This window comes from Budorcas taxicolor, chromosome 15, assembly GCF_023091745.1.
Source record: "Budorcas taxicolor isolate Tak-1 chromosome 15, Takin1.1, whole genome shotgun sequence".
NCBI lineage: Eukaryota > Metazoa > Chordata > Mammalia > Artiodactyla > Bovidae > Budorcas > Budorcas taxicolor.
The window spans coordinates 5,800,861-5,808,199 of NC_068924.1; the positions used below are offsets into that span (position 1 = coordinate 5,800,861).

The 7,339-nt window shown below is 39.4% G+C and overlaps 1 non-coding gene across 1 annotated transcript; it reads left to right on the forward strand.

The window, feature by feature from the left end:
- Window positions 1–251: 251 nt before the first annotated feature.
- Window positions 252–323, forward strand: TRNAC-GCA (transfer RNA cysteine (anticodon GCA)). The gene has a single exon. It is a non-coding gene; the product is annotated as a tRNA-Cys (tRNA).
- The last annotated feature ends 7,016 nt before the right edge of the window (window positions 324–7,339 follow it).

Below are 7,339 nucleotides of genomic sequence, written 5' to 3' on the forward strand. Positions count from 1 at the left end.
ACTCCAGTACTCTTGCCTGGAAAATCCCATAGACTGAGAAACCTGGTAGGCTACAGTCCATGGGGTCTCAAAGAGTCGTATAGGACTGAGCAACTTCACTTCAAGGATGGTTTAACATATGCAAATAACTCTGTGATACATCACATTAATAGAATGAAAAAAAATACCTCAGACACAGAAAAAGCATTTGAAAATTTTAACATCCGTTCATCTTAACATAATTAAAGGAATGTACCTCAACATACTGGATTTCCCTGGTGGCTCAGATGGTAAAGCGTCTGTCTGCAATGCAGGAGACCCAGGTTCGATCCCTGGGTTGGGAAGATACCCTGGAGAAGGAAATGGCATCCCACTCCAGTATTCTTGCCTGGAAAATCCGATGGACGGCAGAGCCTGGTAGGCTACCGTTCATGGGGTTGCAAAGAGTCAGACATGACTGAGCAACTTCACTTTCACTTTCACCTCAACATAATAAAAGTTATATATCACAGGCCCACAGCTAACATACTCATTAGTGAAAGGTTGAAAGCTTTCCCTCTAAGATAAGAACAAAACAAGAGGGAGGTCTCTGATGGTCAGGTGGATAAAATTCCATGCCCCCAACGCAGGGGGCCTGAGTTTGATCCCAGGTCAGGGAACTAGATCCCATATACCACAACTAACAGAGTTTGCAAGCTGCAACTAAACATTCTGCATGCCTCAATGAAGATTGGCAATCCTATGTGCTGCCACTAACACCTGGTGCAGCTAAATAAAAATTTTAAAACATATTTGTTTTAAAAAAAGAACAAGACATGGGTGCCCACTTTCACCACTCCTATTCAACACAGTTCCAGAAGTCCTAGCCAGAGCAATCAGGCAAGAAAGAGAAAAGGCAATAAAATTGGAAAGGAGGAAGTAAAACTGTCCCAGTTTGCAGATGACATGATTTTATATATAAAAGAACTTAAAGACTCCACCAAAAAGCTTTTATTTTGTTAAATACAGACTATGGACAAAACATAAATCTTTTTTAAAAGTATATAGGCTGCACTGGGTCTTCATTGCTCCGTGCGGGCTTTATCTAGTTGAGGCAAGTGGGGGCTACACTCGAGGTGCAGTGCAGAAGCTTCTCGTGGTGGTGGATTCTCTTGTTACGGAGCACAGGCTCTCGGGCTTGCAGGCCTCAGTAGCTGCAGCACACGGGCTCAGCAGTTGTGGCACATGGACTTAGTCACCTCTGCATGCGGGACCCTCCCAGATCAGGAATTGAATCTCTGTCCCCTGATTAGGCAGGTAGATTCCTAACCACTGTGCCACCAGGGAAGCCCCACCAAAAAGCTTTTAGTTCTATTCAACAAACTCAACAAAGTTGCAGTTTACAAAATAACATTCAAAAACAGTAGTTTTCCTATACACCAATAATGAATTATTTGAAAAAGAGAAAAATTGTCCCACTTACAATAGCATCAACAACAAACAAATACCTAGGAATAGATTTAATCAGGAGATGAAAGATCTCCACTCTGAAATTATAAAACAGTGATGACAGAAATAGAAGACACAAGTAAATGGAAATATAGTCTGGGTTGGAAGAATTAATATTGTTAAAACATCAATACTACCAAAAGCCATTTAGAAATCCAGTGCAATCCCTACCAAGATTTAAATGGCATTTTTAACAGAGGTAAAAAACAATCCCAAAATTTAGATAGAACCACAAAGACTAAAAAGAGCTAAAGCAATCCTGAGAAAGAAGCGGGGCAAAGGCTAATTGAGTTTTGTCAAGAGAACACACTGGTCATAGCACACACCCTCTTCCAACAACACAAGAGATAACTCTGCACAAGGACATCACCAGATGGTCAACACTGAAATCAGATTGATTTTATTCTTCACAGCTGAAGTTGGAGAAGCTCTATACAGTCAGCAAAAATAAGACTGGGAGTTGACTATGGTTCAGATCATAAGCTCCTTATTGCAAAATTGAAGAAAGTATGGAAAACCACTAGACCATTCAGGTATGACCTAAATAAAATATTTTATGATTATACAGTGGAAATAGAAATAGATTCAAGGGATTAGATGTGATACACCAAGTGCCTGAAGAACTATGGACAGAGGTTTGTAACACTGTACAGGAAGCAGGGATCAAAACCATTCCAAAAGGAAAAAGAAATGCAAAAGGCAAAAAGGCTATCTGAGGAGTCCTTACAAATAGCTGAGAAAAGAAGTGAAAGGCAAAGGAGAAGGAGCAAGATATATCCAACTGGATGCAGAGTTCCAGAGACTAGCAAGGAGAGATAAGAAAGCCTTCCTAAGTGAACAGTGCAAAGAAATAGAGGAATGGGACAAATAGAATGGGAAAGACTAGAGATTTCTTCAAGAAAATTAAGAGATACCAAGAGAATATTTCATGCAAAGATGGGCACAATAAAGGACAGAAACAGTGAAGACCTAACAAAAGCAGAACAGATTAAGAAGAGGTGGCAAGAATACACAGAAGAACTGTATAAAAAAGTCTTACTGATCCAGATAACCAGGATGGTGTGGTCACTTACCTAGAGCCAGACATCCTGGTGTATGAAGTCAAGTGGGCCTTAGGAAGCATTACTACAAACAAAACTAGTGGAGGTGATGGAATTCTAGCTGAGCTTTTTAAAATTGTAAAGGATTATGCTTTTAGAGTGCTGCATTCAGTATGCCAGCAATTTGGAAAACTCAGCAGTGGCCACAAGATCAGAAAAGGTCAATTTTCATTCCAACTCCAAAGAAGGGAAATGCCAAAGAATGTTCAAACTACCATACAATTGCATTCATTTCACACACTAGCAAGGTAAAGCTCAAAATCCTTTAAGCTAGGCTTCAACAATACATAAACAGAAAACTTCCAGATGTACAAGCTGGATTTAGAAAAGGCAAAGGAACCAGAGATCAAATTGCCAACATCCACTGGATCATGGAAAAAGCAAGAGAAATCCAGAAAACATCTACTTCTGCTTCAATGACTACACTAAAGTCTTTGACTGTGTGGATCACAACAAACTGGAAAATTTTTTAAGAGATTGAAATACCAGACCACCTTACCCACCTCCTGAGAATGTATGGAAGTCAAGAATCAACAGTTAGAACAAGACACGGAACAATGGACTGGTTCCAAACTGGGAAAGGAGTCTGTCAAGGCTGTATACTGTTACCTTGCTTATTTAACTTATATGCAGAGTACATCATGTGAAATGCTATGCTGGTTGAATCACAAACTGGAATCAAGATTTCCAGGAGAAATATCAATAACCTCAGATATGCAGATGAATCACCCATATGGCAGAAAACAAAAAAGAACTAAAGAGCCTCTTGATGAAAGTGAAAGATAAGAGTGAAAAAGTTGGGTTAAAACTCAACATTCATAAAACTAACATCATGGCATCTGGTCCCATCACTTCATGGCAAATAGATGGGGAAACAGTGGAAACAGTGACAGACTTTATTTTTATGGGCTCCAGAATCACTGCAGATGGTGACTGAAGCCATAAAATTAAAAGATGTTTGCTCCCTGGAAGAAAAGCTATGACAGACCTAGATGATATATTAAAAAGCAGAGACATCACTTTGCAAACAATGGTCCCTATAGTCAAAGCTGTGTTTTTTCCAGTCATGTACAGATATGAGAGTTGGACCATAATGAAGACTGAGCACTGAAGAATTGATGCTTTTGAACTGTGCTGTTGAAGACTCTTGAGAGTCCCTTGGACTGCAAGGAGATCAAACCAGTCCATCCTAAAGGAAATCAGTCCTGAATATTCATTGGAAGGACTGATGCTGAAGTTTCAACACTTTGGCCACCTGATGTGAAGAACTGACTCATTTGAAAAGACCCTGATACTGGGAAAGATTGAAGGCAAAAGGAGAATGGGATAACAGAGGATGAGATGGTTGGATGGCATCATTGACTCAATGGGCATGACTTTGAGCAACCTTCAGGAGATAGTGAAGGACAGGGAAGCCTGGGCTACTGCAGTCCATGGTGTTGCAAAGAGTCAGACATGACTGAGCGACTGAACAACAATATATGGTAAAATAATATTTGACAAAGGAGCCAAGAATTCTCAATGGAAGTGTGTCAGTCTTCAATAAATGGTGCTAGGAAATTTGGACATTCACATGTAAAAGAGTGAAATTAGATCCCTATCTTAACACTCCTCACAAAAATTAACTCAAATGGATTAAAGACTTAATATAAGACCTGAAACCATAAAACTCCTAGAAGAAAATATAGGAAAGAACTTTGACATGAGTCTTGGCAATGATTTTTTTAAATATACCACAAAGCAAAAGCAACAAAATAAAAAATAAACTGGTGGGACTACTTCAAACTAAAAAGCGTCTGCATAAGAAATGATCAACAAAATGAACAGACAACCGATCGAAAATGTAAAAGTATTTGCAAACCACATATGTAACAAGGGTTAATATCCATAATGTATAAAGAACTCTTGGAATAGCAGCAAAAAAAAAATTAATTGGAAAGGAAGTGAACAATATAGAGGTTCCTGAAAAAATTAAAAATAGAACTATCATGTGATCTAGCAATTGCATTTCTGGGAATGTATCCAATGGAAATAAAAACACTATGTTGAGGAGATATCTGCACCCCCAGATAATGTTCATCAGCAGCATTATTTACAATAGCCAAAATGTAGAAACAATCTAAGTGACCACTAATGAGTGGATAAAAAATCTTGTGGTGTGTGTGTGTATGTATATATATATATATACATACACACAACAACATACATGGACTTTGACGACATTATGCTAAGTGAAATAATTGGACAGAGAAGACAAATGGATATATCACATATATGCAGAATCTAGAAAACAATAACCCAAACTCATAGAAAAAGAGAGCCAATTTGTGGTTACCATAAGTGAGGTGTGGGGGGAGGGGCATTTGGATAAAAGGTCAAAATGTACAAACTTCAGGTTATAAGGTAAATATATACTAGGCATATAATTACAACATGATGACTATGGTTTATCACCGTTCTATGATATGTAAGAAAGTTGTTCACAGTAAATCCTAAGAATTCTCATTACAAGGGAAAAAAATTTTATTTTGTGTCTATATGAGATGGTGGATGTTAACTAAACTTACTGTGGTAATCATTTCACAGTGTATGTAAGTCAAATAATTATTCTGTAAACTTTAAACATATAGTGTCATATATCAACTATATCTCTATAAAACTGTATCAGTTCAGTTCAGTTGCTCAGTGGTGTCCAACTCTTTGTGACCCCATGAATCGCAGCACGCTGGCCTCCCTGTCCATCACCAACTCCCAGAGTTCACTCAAACACATGCCCATTGAGTCGGTGATGCCATCCAGCCATCTCATCCTCTATCGTCCCCTTCTCCTCCCGCCTTCAATCTTTCCCAGCATCAAGGTCTTTTCAAATGAGTCAGCTCTTTGCATCAGGTGTACAATACTTATTGGAGTTTCAGCCTCAGCATCAGTCCTTCCAATGAGCAACCAGGACTGATCTCCTTTAAGATGGACTGGATGGATCTCCTTGCAGTTCAGGGACTCTCAAGAGTCTTCTCCAACACCACAGTTCAAAAGCATCAATTCTTCAATGCTCAGCTTTCTTCACAGTGCAACTCTCACATCCATACATGACCACTGGAAAAACCATAGCCTGGACTAAATGGACCTTTGTTGGCAAAGTAATGTCTCTGCTTTTTAATATGCTATCTAGGTTGGTCATGCCTTTCCTTCCAAAGAGTAAGTGTCTTTTAATTTCATGGCTGCAGTCACCATCTGCAGTGATTTTGGAGCTCAGAAAAATAAAGTCTGACACTGTTTCCACTGTTTCCCCATCTATTTCCCATGAAGTGATAGGTGGGATGCCATGATCTTAGTTTTCTGAATGTTGAGCTTTAAGTCAACATTTTCACTCTCCTCTTTCACTTTCATCAAGAGGCTTATTAGTTCCTCTTCACTTTCTGCTATAAGGCTGGTGTCATCTGCATATCTGAGGTTATCCATATTTCTCCCAGCAATCTTGTGCTTCCTCCAGCCCAGCGTTTCTCATGATGTACTCTGCATATAAGTTAAATAAGCAGGGTGACAATATACAGCCTTGACGTCCTCCTTTTCCTGTTTGGAACCAGTCTGTTGTTCCATGTCCAGTTCTAACTGTTGCTTCCTGACCAGCACATAGGTTTCTCAAGAGGCAGGTCAGGTAGTCTGGTATTCCCATCTCTCTCAGAATTTTCCAGTTTATTGTGATTCACACAGTCAAAGGCTTTGGCACAGTCAATAAAGCAGAAATAGATGTTTTTCTGGAACTCTCTTGTTTTTTCCATGATCCAGAGGATGTTGGCAATTTGATCTCTGGTTCCTCTGCCTTTTCTAAAACCAGCTTGAACATCTGGAAGTTCACGGTTCACGTACTCTTGAAGCCTGGCTTGGAAAATTTTAAGCATTACTTTGCTAGTGTGTGAGATGAGTGCAATTGTGCGGTAATTTGACCATTCTTTGGCATTGCCTTTCTTTTGGATTAGAATGAAAACTGACATTTTCCATCCCTGTGGCCACTGCTGAGTTTTCCAAATTTGCTGGCATGTTGAGTGGAGCACTTTCACAGCATCATTGTTCAGGATTTGAAATAGCTCAACTGGAATTCCGTCATCTCCACTAGCTTTGTTCGCAGTGATGCTTACTAAGGCCCACTTGACTTCACATTCCAGGATGTCTGGCTCTAGGTGAGTGATCACACCATCAGGATTATCTTGGTCGTGAAGACCTTTTTTGTACAGTTCTTCTGTATATTCTTGCCACCTCTTCTTAATATCTTCTGCTTCTGTTAGGTCCATACCATTTCTGTCCTTGATCGAGCCCATCTCTGCATGAAATGTTCCCTTGATATCTCTAATTTTCTTGAAGAGATCTCTAGTCTTTCCCATTCTGTTGTTTTCCTCGGTTTCTTTGCACTGATCGCTGAGGAAGGCTTTCTTATCTCTCCTTGCTATTCTTTGGAACTCTGCATTCAGATGCTTATATCTTTCCTTTTCTCCTTTGCTTTTCACTTCTCTTCTTTTCACAGCTATTTGTAAGGCCTCCTCAGACAGCCAGTTTGCTTTTTTGCATTTCTTTTCCATGGGGGTGGTCTTGATCCCTGTCTCCTTTACAATGTCAGGAACCTCCGTCCATAGTTCATCAGGCACTCTGTCTATCAGATCTAGTCCCTTAAATCTATTTCTCACTTGAACTGTATAATCGTAAGAGATTTGATTTAGGTCCTACCTGAATGGTCTAGTGGTTTTCCCTACTTTCTTCAATATAAGTCTGAATTTGGC